Genomic DNA, 19839 nt, shown 5'->3' with positions numbered 1-19839 from the left:
AGTTATGAAGCAATTTGCTTACATTTATACTTGATTCTAAGTGATGAGGAGGGGTAGTGAATTTAGCAAGTCCACGATGAACTGTAAGGCATTTCAAGTTCGCTTGCTCATTGGTCTGCCATTTTTCATACAGTATGTGTGTGGCTTCAATAAGTAAAATCCATTAGGGAATTTGAGACTCTGGTCTTTATCTGGTTTCAGATACAGTATGTACGGGCAGTTTTTTGTACTGACTTTACTTATAATTCATTAACATGTAGAATTAACACCAGAGGGATAAATACCAGCTTAATGTCATAAAGCAGGCTTAAGGTCTGTCTCCCAAACAGCATGCTCACTCTGTACTGGAGAAAGAGTGTACAGGTAGTTCAATTGTCCTGTTTCTGCTGCTTCAGTGTATTGTACACTACATTCACAGTGTAAAATAGTTTAAAGACTCACGTCAGAATGTCTATGCTTGCTATCTATCAATGAAAGCAGCATCTGTGTATTGTCATCAGAAATATAGACTGACTGCCTACATACCTAATTTTGCCTGGGGCAGTCAGAATTCCAGGGTTGATGGAGGCAAGCATTAACTTCTGCTTATACTTTATACTATTTTTCATGACCCTCATATGGTCTGTTTTTCAAAGTGTCCAGACATAAGAAGTCAGGAATACTGAAGAAACTTAAAATGATAGACCATGTAATAATAATAAAACAATACTGACAAACATTATTTATTGTCTATGCTTCTTATAACTGATGAAAAGGTATTTGCCTGTATCCACTCCCTCTGAGGGAACCCATTTGAGCATTTATGGGATATTCTGGAATGAGCCTGAGACAGCATTTTCCACCTCCATCAACCAGGCATGAGTTGATTCACTTTCTCTTGAAAGAATGGTGCCGCATCCCTCCTGCAGAATTCCAGAGGCTGGTGGACTCTATGCCATGGCACATACAGGCTGTACTAGCCGCAGATGGTGGCCAAACACCCTATTAAGTGACTTTACATTGGTGTTTCCATTTTTTTGTCCACTACCTGTATTTCTGCAATGATGTTGTGGTGGGTTTCTTAATAGAGAAAGAACTGGAATTCCAGACTAGCAGTAATAAAGGAAAGCTCCCTTCTTCAAACAACAAGCCCAAGTTGTGGGTGGCTCAAAACATTGACACTTGGTCAAATAATAATGTGACTATCTACTAAATTGCTACCAAAAATCTCGGTCCCGTTAGGAAAGAAAAGAGAACACAGAATTATTTTCTTGTTCTTTTTTTTCTTTCGCTTGAAAGGACACATTTTATATATTCTAATTTTGAGGAAAAGGGACTTACTCTTGCCACTGTAAAGTGGAAACAATTTTCTAAATATTGATGTCACAGGGGAGTAGAGGGGTTTTGGAAGATGAGGGCAAATGTCAGTTTTAAAACAAAGACTTGGTCAATCTAAAATCCATCTATGGCAAGTCTTGTCTGCACATGTATTGTAATTTTTTTAGAAAAAAATTCTTGGTAACATTCTTAATGGCAGTAGCTAGTACAGACAGGAAGGGGGCCAGTACGTTCCTTAAAATGTTTCAACTCTTTATTCAGTTCAAATCAGATAAAACTTACTTTCCCTAATAATTTGAATGCTGTCTGAGACCTTGCCTAGATGAAAGCACAAGGCCTTATCCTGCATTAATCAGGGTTTGGGGGTGGGGGTGGTGAGGACTGTTTCCTGTGGCAAATGAATAGGCCAGCTGATCTCTCATTAGTGAGCTTTACACATGTGTAAAGAGTGTGCATCAGGTTGCATCAAGACAAAATAGTAGACCAGACAACAAAAACAAGTCACGGATATTGCAGAAAAAACTCTAAACAATGCAAGTGACATTGGGAAAGACATATGGGCTACAGGATTGTTAACAGATTGGACTACGTTTTTAAGAGAATGGTAGCTTCATATTAGAAGCTAAAATCTGACACACGCAAATGCCATTTGTGAATTGAAAAAAAAATTGCATGTCTCTGGCACTTTATTGTGTTAGCTGAAGATGAGGAATTCTGTAAAATGTTGCAAGCAAATGTATACTGTAATGTAAAATGAATTTATTGCTAAAAAAAACAGCTAAGTCCCCTTCTTGAGGCCCCAGTATAAGACCATACGCTACTCATGCAACATTTCAATTTAGTATACTGAAATTATGCACAGTAAAACCACAGCAGAATACTAATACGGTGATGTGCATAATATTGGCAACTATTTAAAAAAAAAAAAAAAAAAAACTCCCGTAAAAACAAAACAAAAAAATGTGTTTTTAATTCTGCAGAGCATTTTAGTATGATATTAGTGTAGGGCTAACATGTTGAAATCATAGTAAAGCGTTTTATAGTGTGGTAAACCATAGTCAAACATCCTAGCATGACAAATTATTTTAATTTGTTTTTTCTCTTGCCGTTCTGAATGCCTGGGCAAACTCAAATTTATATTTACCTCTTTTTACTTTATCTTCTTTATCTATTGATGAATTGCCTAAATATCTTTATAGACAGTACTGTAGTAAAGTATTAAATGATCTTGTATATGCGTTACATCCTTAAAAACCATTAAAATTAGCTGTGATATTAATACATTAATCGTGATGCTTTACAAAATATAACAGGTATCACGATGCATAACATTTCGTAACCAGCATATCATGATATTACAGTGTATTGTTACACACATATAACTCATGCACTTCAATGATGTCATCATAATTTAACACGTAACATGAAACCTGGCTTTGCAAATTGGTGACATTTAACTGTTGTTCTTGGTTCTGTGCAGAAAGCGACATGAAATGGAGTTTAAACATTAAATCTTCATTTGAATCCATGAATCCGATTCTGTCAGTGTTGTGTGTCGTGTGTGTGTGTCTAAATTCAGATAATCTATGTGTGTGTTTAAATTCATCTCCACAAATAGAGGGCATCACTGCTGATTGAAATCAGAGACTAGAAACACCTTGTCATTAGAGATGGTATGGCTCTCATGCAGGATACCCTTGCCTGGGATTACCAAAAGCTGGCGGAGGGCCTGTCTTTCCTCACCAGGGAGACAGGCATGCGAAAGCTCCACTGTTTTTTATTACGACTGATGAGTGGGGCTTTTTTAATTTTGTATTTATTATTATTTTTTTTTATAGTAGTAGCGTAACAAGATGCAAGAATCCGCTCCAGTTACGAAAAGGGACAGTGACTGCCACAGAGTGTGGTCAGGACAGCTTCCCTAGCATACTTTGTGGTTTCTCAAAGGCCTGAGTCCTGAGTAACAGCAGCAGTAGGCGGCATGACTCATTCTTAGTCAAATGGAAAAAAAAAAAGTACTTGAGATGACATCGTAAATGTCAGCCACACCCAAGCTAATAAGAGAACAGTCAGAGTGAATTCATGCTTTAACATGCAAGTGTTTATTAATTATACAATTAATTAAACAAAAATGTTGGTAGTACAGATTTAAATCAGTGATAAATGCAACCAAGTATACTGTGGCAGGGTGAATATTGAGTTGGCAGGGAGGGGGTTAAATTCCTCCCTGTCAAAGCATGTGGGAATGTGGCTGGAGCTGTAAATTGAATAAATGATGAATGATTCATTAGCTGCAGGGGTATAAAAAGTGTGATGCCAAGTGTTAATTTAGAATTAGTTTAGAGAGTTAATGTGGGTGTTGTTGGATGTTCGGCTTGCTGTGTTGTAGGGTACTGTATGTGGGGTATAGTTAAAAGTGATTGTCTTATTTTTGTTTAACCGTTTGTTTTGGCCACTGTGCCTCTGTATTATTATTATTATTATTATTATTATTATTATTATTATTATTATTATTATTATTATTATTATTATTAACTTGCAGCTTTCTTGGCTGTGACACTATCCTTTCCACATATATAGATTGTATTTATTAAGTTTCTTTTAGTATTTCTAAATGTAACATTGGGTGTTTAGTGCTGCAAATTGACAGATTGTAGTGATTTTTTTTTTTTTTTAATAAAATACAAAGGGCTTTATTGTCAAAGCTTTTTATTCTGACATTTACAAGTCACTAAATTAATCATCTTTCAGAGACTAACCTGAAGTGTATATTCAGGATAATAACATAATGCATTTTCAAGATACAGAATATTCAACCACTGAAAATTCTGAATACAAATGTTTTAACAAAAAAAAAATAAAGGAAAAGGACATGCTTCTTTGGTGATTTTTTTGCCCATCAATCTTAAATTTGGGTTCACATCGAAGGACTATTTCTTTAAGAAAATCCCATCATAGTGTTCTCATGCAGATGCAGTCATATTGTGTGCAAATGAGCGACAATATGTCTGCCATGAGAAACCTGGTGGCTACACATCTTGCAGCTGAATCCATGAGAACGTTAGATGTAAGAATTAGTCAGAGAATAGCATTTCTGATTTACAAACCAGTCAAATGTATAAAACAGCAGAATCGCTTTGCATCACATCAGCACTATACTTATTTTTTATCCATGCTGAGTTTTTACTTTATACTAGGCATGTGGACTACTCAACAAGAATGGTGCACAGCAAGAACAGGTTTGAGCCTGCTATTGACATTTACAAATGAAAAAAAGTTAACCAGCTTAAATAAGTATTAAATTAAGCCTTTAAAAGGTTGTATCCAAGTACAGCATATGCTTAATAACTGTGTAGAAGGAGTACCCGCTAAACAAGACAATCAATCTTGTATTTTTTGCTAGAGTGAATTTACTGGTGCAGCATTTATGTGTTAGTGGTCTCAGAATGTAATCAGTAGACTAAACTATAGCTAAAAGTTCAGCATCACCTAGAATTTAGGATTGAGACATAATTAAAGAAAAATAAACTATATGGACGTAATTTAGATTTTTTTAAAATAGTTTAGTTTAGCTTAGTTGCCTTACATTCACACTTTAACTCAATTGACAGCACTGAAAATAATGAAACATACATGTAGTGCATATCTACTGCCCGATTGTGTCAACCTGCAGCTGCATTTTTGAATGTCTGTCAGGTCTTTGACCAAAATCAAGCAAAGAATCTCGGCGTTCCATAAAGGCATCAAACCTCTCAATGTACAGCATCTGATATCAGAATGATAAAATAACAGCAAACTGCAGCAGAGCAGAAGCAACAGATGCACACAAAGAAAGTCTTTTGAACTGTAAATGTATGTAAAACAGCTTTTGTTTGCTGTCCTGTAGAAAACTCACCAAATGTGTAAAACTATATTTTTGTTTATAGTTGTATATGCTGTGAAGCTTACCGATTTACACAATTAAAACTCGAACCTGATGTTGTGAAAACCATAATAAATAAAAATAATATTTAGATTAATTTCCCTTTTTTCCTAATTATATATACAATTTTATTTTGATGTAGCTATACTGTATAAAAAGAAAAAAAAAAACATTGAATTTTCATCCCCGTGACTTCACACACCATTTCCTCCTTCCTCCGTGATTTTGAACAAATTTACTGTGACTGCTCCGTGATTTTAGTACACATTTCCGTGACAAAATCCCAGCCTTAATAATAGTAAGTACAGTATTTCATGTTACATTTCAAAATGTCACATTTTTCAATTTTTACCAGCTTCTCGTTAACGATATGGGGAAACTACAAAGCAGTATGTAATTCAATATGTTAAAGTAACATTATTCAGCAGTTTTCATTCGACTTTATGAAGCAAAATGAGTTCATTCTATAGTTGATGCAAAACGTTTTGGCCTAGATTTGCTGACCCTCGTTTGTTTCTGTTCACACTTGGGAAGGTCATTCACAGTATGGAACAGAAGTTCAGCAGGTACCTTTCATGCTTTAAATAAATATGGATAAGAAGGTACCCAACAGTGTAAACAATTTGTAAGGGAATTAAAACATGAAGGGGTCTTTTTAGTTTTGCGCAATCACAGAGCCAAAGGTTATCTTCAAAAAAAAAAAAAAAAAGTCCTGGTAAAAGTGATGATGTAACTCATCTTAATCTCAGTTTTGTTCACTTTGTAACCATGAAAGCCCACATTTGTTCTGTAATTAAGGCCCCCTTTTATTAAAAAAAAAGGAGCAGCGTTGACAGATTAAAAGGCATACTGTTTGCTAAATGGGCATGAGGCCTACTCGGCTGCCAGGAAAACCTCTTCAAAGTGGTGGGGGCCTTGTTGTGATTAGCAGGGCTGCCTCCCTGGAAACACAAGCCTTTCTAAAGCGGGAATCGTTTGGAGACATGTGGCTTACTTACTGCTAAGGCTCTGGAACTAATCCCTGGCAGGGGCCAAACACTTCCACAGGATACTGTTCCTCTTCCAAACTTCCACTCTGAGAGATACAGAGAGAAGAAAATCCCAACAGCGTGTGTGCAGTCCTAGGTAGCCTAATCCCCTTGTGTAAACTGGCATGGTTTCCAAGGCTATGAATTTGCAATACTGTCAAAGCCTGGAGTTGCAATACACATCTTAGTTATTCATTTGACTGTTGCTAATATTCTGAGAAGTGTAAATATGTTACCCCAAATTCTAGGATTTTCAAGACTATTCACTTGTACTGTATAATATTTTATATTATTATTTTTTTCTAAAATAACTTCTGTAACTGATGCATTTACCTGGTTTATTGAATCTTTCTGCAGATTGGAACCTTGCACTTAAAGACTGGACAAATCTAATTCAAACCTTTGGGCTGACATAATGGTATGCTGTGGCACAGCTAAAAAAAATGTAACCCTAAGTTCCAGTCACTTTCTAAATTTACCATGCAAGTTTTGTAATAATGCCTTATGTGATATTAAAATGGGTTTAAAAGGGGTAGATAGCATATAGGGTGTTAGGGGCAGGTTATATAGGTATTATAAATAGTATAAATTCATAATGAAAGATTTACAGGGGGTAAAAATAACTTGTGAGAAAATAAAAAATGAAGGAAAATATCAAGAACATCTCAACACATCAATGCTAAATTAATTTAGTTACATTTTTTAACAAGGAAGATTAAGGGCACAACATTTAATTTAATTTGAAAACAACATATTGTCTGCAGATGCAAGGCATGCTTTGTATTTAATATATGTGTGTTTTTGCTACGTTGCTGGCACTTGGTGGGAAAAACACATATTTAATCCTTCGCTCTTCTGTCCTCATAAACCCATATTTCTCCTAAAGACTTGCGGTAGCAAGCCGTTCCAGCTTACTGCTGTACTGCAGGTCCAGATGGGTGCCCAGTGCTAGTGAAGATGAGTTTTGAACTAGTTCTTTTAAGGACATTTCTCTAAAGGGTTTCAGAACTGTACAAGATTCTGCCATTACTGTTAGTGTATAAATGAAAATAAAGTTTTGAACAGTGGATGTTAATTTTGACATGCTTTCAATTGTACTTGTTATGTTGTTTTAAAGGTTTCCTAAAATGTAAAATCGTGTAAGAGATTTTTTACATATTGGAAGATGACGTCCCCCATTCCTGCATTTCTTCTTTCTATATGATAAGAAGATTTTCTTGAATTACCTATAGATTTTCTCTATCTCCCTCTCTCTCTCTCTCTCTCTCTCTCTCTCTCTCTCTCAAAAGTTTTGCTTTTGTAAATGAGGAAAAATTGATAATCTCCAAAAATGCTGATTGAAAAGTATTCATACCCTGACAAGGAAAATGAAATTAATAGCTAGTTGAAGCACCTTTAGCAATAATAACCTCTTTTAAATGCTTAGGATATTTGTCAGTTAGCTTTTGGCATGATTATTTGGTGATTTCTGACCTTTCTTCAACGCATAATTGTTCCAGCTTATTCAAATTCTGAGGACTTCTCTTGTGCACAGCCTTCAACTCATACCAAAGATTCTCAATCGGATTTAGATCGGGACTGACTCGGCCATGCAGAACCATGTATTTATTCTTCTTTAACCATTCTGAAGTAGATTCTTATGTGTGCTTTGGATCGTTGTCATGTTGGAACGTCCAGTTGTGCTTTAAACCAAGTTTTGTAGCGAACGGTTTCAGATTGGTCAGTATATTTTGGTATGTTATGGAATCCATTTTACCATGTACTGAAAATAAATTTCCTGTGCCATTAGAGGAAAAACAGCCCCATAGAAGGATATTACCACTTCCATGCTTGACAGTAGGTATGGTGTTTTTTTCTTTGCATACCTCAACAGACTTTCTCCAAACATAACGACTATCAGTGTGACCAAATAGCTCGATTTTTGTTTCATCACTCCACAAAACCTTTGACCAAACCTTTGTGATGTTTCCTAACAGTAGCTTTTTCCTTGGCCTGCGACCATTGAAACCATCACCATGCTCGACCTATGGTTGAAATCGAAACCCTAACCCTACTGCCAATTCACTTTGAATATCTTTGGCAGTCAATCTCACAATTCTTCAACTTGTTCTTGGTGAAAGAACCTTCCTGACTGAGGGAGCATTGTGACTGTTCCATAAATCTTGTGCTTCTAAATAATAGAAACAATAGTTGAAATTGGAATATTCAAATGCTTGGAAATCTTCTTGTATCCTTCTCCAGCATTATGACAATAAAGCTTGTCCCAAGATGCAAAGAGAAATGTAAAACCTATTAATATGATAAATACAATAATATTTGTGCATATGGGAAAATCCAAGATCCCTTACTTACCTTAAGTAGTGTACAGCTATGGTCAAAAGTAGTTTGTAGTTTCTTTAATTACATGATTAAAAAAAAAAAAAAAATCTAAGTAATGTTATTATAGTTTTTTTTTTTTTTTTTTTTTTTTTTTAATTATGTCTCAATCCTAAAATTACTGGTAATGCAAACATTTTGGCCGTATCTGTACATTTGGGGGGGAATAATGTAGAGTTATTGTCTGATGAAAATGAATATGTTAGAATTGGTATTAAGGAGAGGATTTATTTTAAGGGATAGTTCATTAGTGTTACAAAGATCACTCATGGCTAAGGGTACAGTATAGTATTTCTTGATGGAGCTTTTAAAGGACAGAGCCTCCACTGTGTATAAATCCCTTTGGGCAAATTGTACTGTAAGAATGAGGGTGGATTATTTGTCAGCTGGTGGAAAAAAAAAAAAAAAAACCATTAAGAGATCGTTGTCTTTCCTCCCGTCTACAGCTTTGTCCTGATAGCTTCAGATCTGGCAGACTGTGCAATTTCCTTTTCTGCATGATTCACATAGTTTGATATTGCTTTGTTGTGCTTAAGTTAAAAGTAAAAATAACAGTATTATTTAATCTTCAGCCTAGGAATCACTAGAATATTTCTAACATAGAAAAATGTAAGTCACTGCTGCATACTAGGCTAATTCTGTTTTGAGTTTTCTACATTTGAAAGATTGATTAACTTGATTGTCCAATATATGAAGCAGTACAGTAACACTTTGTACTGCATGTAGTATTATTCTCATTATGTAGAGTTTTCTACTTGATAGGCTGTATGATTAAGGTATATGTCTCAGTCAATATGAACGCAGTGTTTTGAATCTGCACATCTAAGTTGTAGATGTGCAGAGTTCTTGTCCCCTCTCCCTCTATCTATAGCATTGCGTTTCTAGCAAACCCACCTCTGATGCACGTTGTGATGCATGTCGTGACCAAAACAAAAAACCTCACATCCAACACACGTGGACGGGAAAACTTTAACACTGGGTTAGTTTCCTGTGTGGCCCATTGCTGTTTAACTGTGTAGTTGCAGTTTAACTAGCCCTATTACTCTATGTGAGGTCCAACACCATTTAGTATTAGTCTTATCACAGCTTCTAGATATTTTTTTAAAGCTCATATGTGCTTTTTGCGCAAGACAAAGACAAAATATATAAGGTGCATATTTTGCTACTCTTCTTGTTAGGTTTCAATACTTGAAAGTTAGGGCTCAATACTTGAAGTCTTCTTTTCACCAAACTTTTGAACTTAATTCAGAAATCCTCAATTGCAAGCAGAACTGGAATTTTACCTCCAGAGAAGAGTTCAAGCATCCCCAAAGGACAGTTTAGAAAGAATCACTATACTATTTAGCTTCTCTGTTGTAAATGGATGAGTAAGCCCTTGGTACACAGTACAACACCCAGACAGTGTATATATAATGGATTTTTCAATTCTAGGGTATACCCAAAGAGGTGGTCAAGCCAGTTGATTTTCAGAAGTGCTCTTGGAATACTAGCTTAGTATTGTGGTTTGGTAAAGAGGGATCAATCACATTTTAGAAAACGATACAGCATGTGATAATACCTTGGTATGAACATGATAATGAAGTCGCAACTTTGCCACTGGTGTGTAATTATACCATTGTCACTTGTATGATTAAAATATTTATAACATGCTGAAGCAGTGTCTCAGTTTTTTTTCTCATACAGTACACATTGCTGAAGAATGTCCTTTTTCACTTGTGCTCTGTTCTTGTAGGGCCACTGTGAGTTGAGAAGATCAAGCAGTCCTGTGGTCCAGTGGAGAAATTAGGCTAAAATGTATTAATAAGTCAGTAAATTTGCTATGAAAAAAACACTATATTAACAGCACTGCAGAAATATTACTTTATATATTAATTGGTATAGCTCTCAGTATTACAGTAAACTGAGAGCTACAGTACACAACCCACCTTCACACAATTTATTAGGTAAGATCAGTTTTTGTAATGATGTGGTTTTGTTACAGAATTAACGGGGACTCCCCTTATTTCTGATCAAACATTTTAGTAATGCTGTAGTAGTGATAACTGAAAGTAACTGTAGAAGTCCACAGATAACTGTGAGGATTGAACCAGTCTTATCTTACTCATAATGATAATGACAGTACACATGACTAATGATGGTTTTTGAAAAGCTTGGTCTTTTAAAGCACTTTAACCTAGTGTCAGAATTGTATAGAACATCTGAAAATATATGGCTCGGGTTTGGTTTACTCAGGATAAGGTTGGATTTCTTTACATAGTAAAACAAAAAACACTGAATGTGTAAGTATTAAAATACATGGAAACACAAAGCAGAGTTACACCTTAAACTCTTTATTAAATGCACATTTATTTCAACAATATTACAGATGAATATATTACATGTGCTTGTACGGTAAAAACATTAAGTACTAAGTGTCCAGAAGTGTTTTTAATAATGAGTAGATGCTTCCTGTAGACACACTTCTGGGAAAAACCCTGCAACCGTAATCTGTTAGAATGACAAATCACAGCAGCAATGCTCCACCAATATTCCCCTTTAGTAAGTGAAGAAGTTAACTGGCACTTAGTAGAAAGCAGTCTTTGGTCTTTCTTTGGTCTTTACTGCTGATGTATGGGATCCACATGTCAAGGGGCAGAACTCCGGTTCCTGCTGAACTGAGCCAGCGCTCAATAAAATAACTGTTATCAGTTCAGTAGGCACAGGAGGTTGAGCCCAGTCCCTTCATTGCTCTGTTCTGGCACTGGACATGATTACCATTGATAGGCCCGCTTCCTCTTTTACATTTAATAATTAGATTGCAGTGACTGGAATGGAAACTGGCTGGAACGCAAACCCATGGCTCAAGGACAAACCCTTGGGGAAGCAGAGAACATCATACCTTTTTATAAAGCAGTCCGTTACAGTACTATAAGACAGCCCACGCAATGTTGTTGTGTGTTTTTTGCTAGCTGTCTTGCTCATTGTTGTATTTGTGTTGAATCTGTATTTAAAAAAAAAAAAACACACATACACACACACACACACACATATATATATGATTCTGATGTGTCCCCCATCTTTTAGCTGAAAGTAGAATTTTCACGAGTCAACAAATATGTTAAGTGCACTTCTTGATTCTTTAGCATGATGTGTGCTGTGTTTTACCTTTGAATTTTAAGCATGCTTAATTGTAAACGTAATCTATCTACCTAATGTTAATAATGCCTATAATTTTGCCCCTGCCTGAGTCAACACCCCCCCCCCACCACTTTTGCCTTAACTTGACTCTGCAGAATCCCGTTTTCTTATATGATTTCCAACAGCATTAGGTTATCTTATATCAACAACAACAACAACAACAACAAAGTTTGTCAGAAGTTTTAAATACGTGGTACCAAAAAATGGTGCTCCTTTGAAACAGTTATTTATGGTCTCAGCAGTAATTGTACAATATGTCAGTGTTCTACATTAAGCTGAGCTTATATAACCCATCGGCAATCAGCAGCATAGGGATTTGATTGCTGAGTGGCAATCAGAGGTTGTTTGATGCTGTTTGCTTTGACTTTGAGTGAGGAAATGGATTTGAAAAGGAGGCAATTGGTCCCACAAGTGTTTATTTTAAGACACAGTTCTGGCAAGTGGCTGGATATTAAATGTAACTGACATGTGAAATTCAACTTCACAACTAAACTCAACGTATGCCTCTATCCAACTATCTGCTGTGGTCTATATCAGGGCAATAACATGTACGAGACAAAACAGAGAAGTACTGTAGTACTGTATTGATAACTGACTGAGAAACAAAGAGTATTCACAGAATTTGACAGCAAGATGCTTTTATGATTGTCAGCTTATACTTGTTAAATAAATACTGTTGGTAGTCACAAGAATGTAGTTACGTACAGAATAAATGCAAATGATTCATACTGTCTGGATTTTAAGAATCATATAATAAGGTAATTTCTACACATTGAGATTAGTCCAACAAAATATACAGAACTATTAATCTTGTAATTTCTTCACATCTGCTCCCTTTTACAACAATTAACCTTATTAATTACTACCTGCATTAAATAAACAAGGTGTAATACATGTTAAAAATGCTACATAAAATATTAGCTATGGAAGTATGAAAATATTATATACCAAAAGCCTATTAATACACTGTGGTCTCAGCCTAGTATACCTTTTGACCTTATTTTCCTTGATAAAAGTGTATTTGATGTTAAAGGTAGCATCATAGCTTTCATTTTAATATACAGCTATAGACAAAAGTTTTGCATCACCCTATTGGATTAACACATTTTGTTTCATAAAGTCGAATGAAACCTGCTGAATAATGTTACATTAACATAACAATTAACACTAACAATAACATATTGCTTTGTAGTTGTCATTATACTTAACAAATTGAAAAATGTGACATTTCAAAATCTAACATGAAATATAGTAATAGTATTATGGCTTCCGGTACACTTTTGCAATATCATTTTGTAGTTTCCTTGATTTCATGGGTGATGCAAAACTTGTAGCTGTACATGTTTTCCATTATAGTCTGATACATTTTGGTGCTCATAAAACGTGCAAGATTGACAGCACTGGCGACAGAAGTCCTTTTCAACAAAGCAGGTATTAGGGGTGCAAGCAGGGGCAAAGTGAGCTTAAAACTGCCCAGTGTTGCCAACTTTGTCAGGTGGACACTGTTCACCAAACTGTGCACCAGACTGCAAAACGTGAAAGTTTGCATGAAATAAACACAATTAAACATGAAGTCAAAACCAAATAAAACCCTGTCTGGAATTACTTGGAAGAGATCTACATTTCTGTCTGGCCCCAAGGAAGATTCAGAAGAAAAAAAAAAAAAACATTATCACGACAAGTGGTAGTTGTATCTTTCTAAAAACAAACGCAGGATACAGCATATTGTAAACAGCTATTTTAATACACTTCTATTATTACTGCCTGGGGCAGAAATGTTCATTGTCCTTGATAACGTGTGAGATAAAATGACACAAAAGCTATTCCAGTCTGAATTTACTGTGTGTTTTAAACAACAAGACAATGAGTGGCCAATAACAATCGCCAAATAGTCTTTCACAGGTGAAATAATATCCCTGCTGTTTGATACTGGTTATTAAAAAAACACTACTTTATGATTCTAAATATGTTAAGGTAAACATGTATTGTTATTGTAAATGTCAATAGAATATTTAATTTACTGAGACAGCTGTACAAAATAATAAAGTGGCTTTATCTTTAAACATTACTATTGGCTGGCAACCCAAACTGCATTAGTCCCTAATACTGTAGATCATACGGGCCGAATTTAGTTTTGACTGACAAAATATGAAGTAATGTATAGTTGCAGCTGTGGTTACCAAACTCTTGTGTGTTTGACTTGCTCTAGTATAGTGACTTCGCAATTACATACACATACCTTCCTTATATTGATAGAAAAGTCATAGTCCTGGGCTCCAGCAGTCGTCATATGCATCTACAAACTGGAGAAAAGGGAACCCTGTAAGTATTTAATAAGTTCACCCACTTCTAGATCTGCACTGAAGTCAAGGAATACAGTGAATGTGTATTAGCAAGTGTACAGCAGATAAGAGGTTAGGCAATAATCTCAAAATGTTCAAACAAACTATTAGACTTAGAAATGCTAACTTTACAAAATACCAGGAAAACCCTTCAGATGAAACAAACTATACAATTAGGCACTTAAATAAAGTGGATCTAGTTTATCTAGCAGCAGTGGATTTAAAGAATAAGCTGAAATTTGAACATTTTATCTTGGAAGAGACACTTGGGGAAGTTTTATACAATATTATTTATATTGAATTACCAAAAGAATTATGTAAAAAAACATTGCTCCATATTTGTGTTGTTTTCTTAATTATTTTTTTCACAGATTTGATTTTTTATATATATATATATATATATATATATATATATATATATATATATATATTATATATATATATAATATATTATATATATAATATAGGTAAATACCTGTAGATGAGCACCAATGCTATCTAGTTATGTCAGAATCCTCAAGAAAGGTGTCGCAGATATAACTGGATCTCCCACTTAAGTCTTTACGGTCTTCTTGTGTTTTGTCTGCGTGATTCTTCCATGCGTCTGTTGTAATGGCCATACAGTGCCTCTCAAGTTCTCAGCTCTCTGTCGATGCAAATCAGCTCCAAAGGAGCGGAACTTAGCCACTGTGAACATGGGATTGCCAAAATCTGTTCACACAACTGGCTAAGTCCTGCACCTCACGAAACTCGGGCGCCAGAACACTCAAACCAGATGTCCTTTCATCCTTCAGCATTTCAATATCTTTCTGTTTCATTTCTGTCTCTGAGGTTTCCTTAATTGCACATAAAACCTCAGTGATGCAGATTTGTTTGTGTTACAGCCTGCAACAAAATAAGTAAGTCTAAAATACAAGTTTTTGTAATTAGAAGTAATAAGAATGTTGGTGTGGCAGCACGCAATATTTCAGAACTCAGGGCAGTCTTGTTAAAATGTTTGGTAACACTTGATTTAAGAATCCACCATAATTGCCCAGATTTGTCTTCATTAAAAGCTTTCAACTATTACACATCCTATACATACATAATGGCAACAGATTGCTTTAATATGTTGTACACTACATTATTACATTATGTGATATAGGTATGGAACATGTATTTCTTATTAAAAAATAAATATTTTGCAAAAGCCTGCAGTCACATTTCACATTTTATTAACTGAAATATAACTACAGCAACAAGTAAAACTAAAGATTAACAGAGTAGGGATCCTACAAAAAATGTCATTCTGTTTACAACCAATTTGGCAAGGTGGAAGTTTAGTTATTAATTTTAATTAAAAACAGTAAAACTTGGTGGTTAATTAACTGAAAAGCTTGACTAACAAGGTTTGGTTACAGTCTAAGCAGTAGAAATAATGAGTACCATGCATTAGGAACATATTGGCTTGCACTCTTCCTGGTACTGTGTGCAGTTAGGGTTTTAGTTCTGTTAATGGTGTTATGTATGATAGGGAGCATTATACAACAGTACCTATATATTTAGAAACAACTTAGCATAACCCCAAGGCCACTAAAAAAAGATAATAATAAAATAAACATATGTAATTGTACAATTCAGTATGCTTTTAAATTCATCTCTACTGCAGGCTGGGTCCTTATTGCCATTTTTTAAAAAAGTGGACTTTGAGGGAAAATGGCTGCATTAGGGGCCGACAGGGACTATAAAGGGAGAATGCAGCCATTTAAAAAGCAAAGCGATTTATTAACAAGTCTCTTTGTATAAATCCTGGCCTATTCATCGGCAATGTATTTTGTCAAATGTAAATGCCTGTGATTTCCCTGAAATAAGATAGGGAATGTTAAAACATGGCACAGTTTAAAATCAAACAAAGCCACATATGTTATTTATGGGAATATAAGATTGTTTTTCTGATTGAGATTTTATCTTATATACATATTCAAAATGGAAAATGAACACTTTACAACTTCCGAGGCCCTTTATATGACACAAGATGAAACTGGTAATGACTACATATTGAGGTTATTATAAAATACAATAATGATGTCCATACTGGTTTACACTTCCACTGTGGCTGTTTTTATTGAGGTGATTGTTGTGAAAGTCACTGACTGCCAAGAATCTTATTTGCTGTTTTGAGTCCTAACTGTGATTTGTTTTATCAGCTGACAGCATTTCCTGTAAGAACCTTGAACCCAGTAAGCTATTGACAAGGTTGAGGATGTTTATAAAGTGACCTGGTTTGTCACATTCAGGAAACCCATGTTTGGTCTCTCAAGTTCTTAATTTGCCATAAATACTAGCCATGGGGTAATGGATAATGATCTAAAAGAAATAAAACAGCAAATGCAGTGTAAAACATCTTTTAAAAAAAATAAAATATTGGCACCAAAGAAAAATCAGGTAAAAATAAGATCACAAATGTGCATAGTATAATATTTATACATTTATTTATACTAGTGTTAATTTATTATCTGACATGAACATTGTATATGTATTCCTATCTTTTGGTTTTATTCAGCCATTGCTGAAGGAAACCAAAACAAATTTTGGCCAATAAGCTTAAGATTCCATTGGTAGAAACAGTGAATTCACAGGTGGCTCAATACAAACATCCACTACTCTTCATGTTAAATCTTCAATAAACATGAATCTATCAAGGACCGGCAACTTGTATGACTCCCATGGAAGAAATGAGCAAAGTTTTCAGTATGATCAGTAGTGATCTCCTTGAAGAGTAAATGTCACTGAAGGGGATGGCTGCAGCTGGTTGGAAATCCCTGGCAATGTGATTTTATATACATTAAACCAAATCACTCTGCCAGGAATCCCTCCAGCCACCGCACCAGCATGCCTTGACAGAACTGAGTTAACAGTGTGTGACTGACAATCCCACAGGAGAGACTACAATCCTTCACACGAACAAAACGATTTGTGGTAGGAAAGCCACCCATCACAGAAAACCTTTAAAAAATCATGTTTTCAGTTTCAACAGCCATGTTTAAAAAGTGTTTGGCAGTGTCATGTTGACTTTTATGTCCTTAAAAAAGTCACTTGCAATTTTTTTTTTTTTTTAAATAAAATAAGCATTTGCAGTATCTCGCAACATTTCCACTCACTGAATTCGACCATGTGTAGAGAAACTGGGGGGAGGGGGGGTGAGACTACTAACTGTCAATACGCCGCCTGTTTGAACACAGTTGCATTTGAAAACATCAGAAAAAAACAATGGGAACATTTGAACACTTTCGGGCTGTAATACAAAATATGGTAATAAGAAAAACATTTGTGCATATGAGAAAATCCACAATGCTAGTATTATATTGAAAATAAAAAATAAACTTCAATATCACAATTAGCTACGGATGATGTCAATTTCAAGCTTTTTAAAATATGTGGGGCTGTCCCTGCAATGCTTAATATTTCAATAAAGTGAGGACAGTGGTGTTCATTAGTCACACACCATCTATCAAGTTTACAAGTTAAGGGGATTTACCAGTATGTGCTAAAGGACATATATTTTCTCTTGTGAAAAGTAATTTTTTTTTTTTTTTCCCAAAGGAATAATGTACAATGAAAAAACAAAACAAAACCCAAAAAGAAACCATGTAGATGAATCCAGTTCCCAAAATAATACCTTGTGGTGTTTACTTCCAAAAAAAACCCCAAAAGAAAGAAGTTGAGGTAAGCATACTGAGCTTTGCCTTTCAGAGCAATTCAATGCTAATAATAATAATAATAATAATAATAATAATAATAATAATAATAATAATCCTTTTTCAATTTGTTTCTCTCGTGTGTAGATTCATTGCAAATGTTTTTCTCATTAACCTTTAGCCTCTTTCCTACTGCTATACTGTATTTAGTCTGTTTCCAGCTACACTTTACCTTCTGCAGATTTATTTTTAAAATTGAAAATTGAAATTAAACTAAGGTCGGTCTGCACTTAATTTCATTTTTTTCTGCTGTGCCTTTTATATTTTAGCAGACAGAGCCCCATTTACAAGAAATATCTTTTGATTTAGATATATAAATGTAAAACCTGTTTACTTTTTTTATGGCCATTTGTTGTGCACCCCTGCTGTTGTATCCTGAAAAAACAACATAAGGATAACAACTACTTTATTAATCAAGTGCATTCAGCTTGTTGAATATTTCTTAAGCTGCTTGTTTCTGTCAAAGGATAATTGGCACAGTTTTTATGAATGGAAATAAAAAAAAAAAAAACATCTGTTAATCCACTAAATTAGTAAGAAAGAATGTATAATTCAGAGACCTTATGAGCTGTTTATTTCACGAACAAATATCAAATTATACTTTGAGTAAACATCTTTGAAAATATTCTACATGGTCCAGGTAGCATAATTTAAAGTATTTAAAATACAGTTTATTAGAGTTATGTTGACTCTTGTGATTATATTGTATGTTTTAAGTCTTTATTACATCTGGACTTCCTACAATATTCACTGCACTACACTCTTGTATTAATGATAACTAGTATTACAGCTTCTACTGTTCTGTGGAACAAGGTTACACTAATAAATTCATATGAACATTGTTATAAATCCATCAAAATGCAGCTATGGAATGGACAATTCTTGAATGTGATTGGCCAGAATGTTTCAGAAAGAAAGAACTGCACAAAACTGAAGAAACTATTGCTCCTGCATGTAAAATAAGGACCTACTGTATGCAAATATAAAATAGGGTCCAAAAAATAATTATTCTACATACTACAGACTGAACCCTTCATAATGGCAAGATTTTGTTTCAAGGTAATACTCCTGCTTCTGTAAATTAACAAAAGTTACCGCTCAATTTTTTCCATAAGTTTTCCATGAAGGCATTTACAACATTTGGCAGGTACAGTAGGGAAGAAAATTAATTGGGCACTCAACTCCCTGTCCAAACATAGGATTTTCTATGGATTAACAGACATGCATCAGCACATTGTGTTATTCAGCCTTACAGGGTGGAAAATATTTCACCTGCGACAAGTTATGGATGCATTACAACAGACTAGACAATTTCTATTTTTATTTAAACAGGATAATTGTTATAGTAATCCAATATGCGATGACACACCATGATTAAGCATGAAAGAAGAATTCAACCTCTTTATGAGTTGAGACAACCATGGCCAATTGAAGGAACTCACTAACCCCAAAATGGGATCTTTAACCAAATAAAATACCGTAATATATTATAAGCCAATATCATCACACAGTATATCTGAGCTTTACAAATTACACTCTTGGGAACATGTGTGCAAAAAAATCTTACAAATTCATATAAAGTAATCAAATTGCCAACTCCTTTTCACAGTACTTAAATTAAGGAATTTTACAAAAGTCAAGAGTAGCATTCTAAGTTCCAAAACAGTAAATTCGCCTTTTCTAGAACAGAAAATGTGCAAGTTGCTATGCTGCAGAATATACAGTTATTATACCCATCTTTGTTTAGCAGCACTAGTTACTCCCGGACCCATGAAAGCACATGTTGAAAGAAGCTGTCAGACTGTGAGTTTAAGCTTCTATTGAAAAAGTCTGAATTCAGCTCTATTGCAGTAAGACTGTGTTATTGTGCTTGTACCAGTTTTAGTTAAATGTAGTTAAAATAAATGTGTTGCAAATTACACATTTAGTCTCAAAGGACA

At 34.7% G+C, this 19839-nt stretch overlaps 1 protein-coding gene across 3 annotated transcripts in view; it reads right to left on the bottom strand.

The window, feature by feature from the left end:
• LOC121327007 (kinesin-like protein KIF2C) overlaps nt 1-19839 on the bottom strand; it is a 42427-nt gene that overhangs the window by 11622 nt on the left and 10966 nt on the right. Inside the window, exons 1-2 of one of the 3 annotated variants that reach the window (XM_041270747.1) lie at nt 14638-14928; nt 14060-14123 (exon numbers count right to left, since the gene is read on the bottom strand). The exons of 1 other annotated variant lie outside the window; for it this stretch is intronic. The gene's annotated coding sequence lies outside the window, so the exon portion shown is untranslated. Of the gene's footprint in view, nt 1-14059; nt 14124-14637; nt 14929-19839 lie in introns of those variants that run through there. One more of the 3 variants, XM_041270745.1, reaches the window with a different exon arrangement.

This window comes from Polyodon spathula, chromosome 14 (genome assembly GCF_017654505.1).
Source record: "Polyodon spathula isolate WHYD16114869_AA chromosome 14, ASM1765450v1, whole genome shotgun sequence".
Taxonomy (NCBI): domain Eukaryota; kingdom Metazoa; phylum Chordata; class Actinopteri; order Acipenseriformes; family Polyodontidae; genus Polyodon; species Polyodon spathula.
This window is presented reverse-complemented; position numbering and strand designations above follow the sequence as displayed.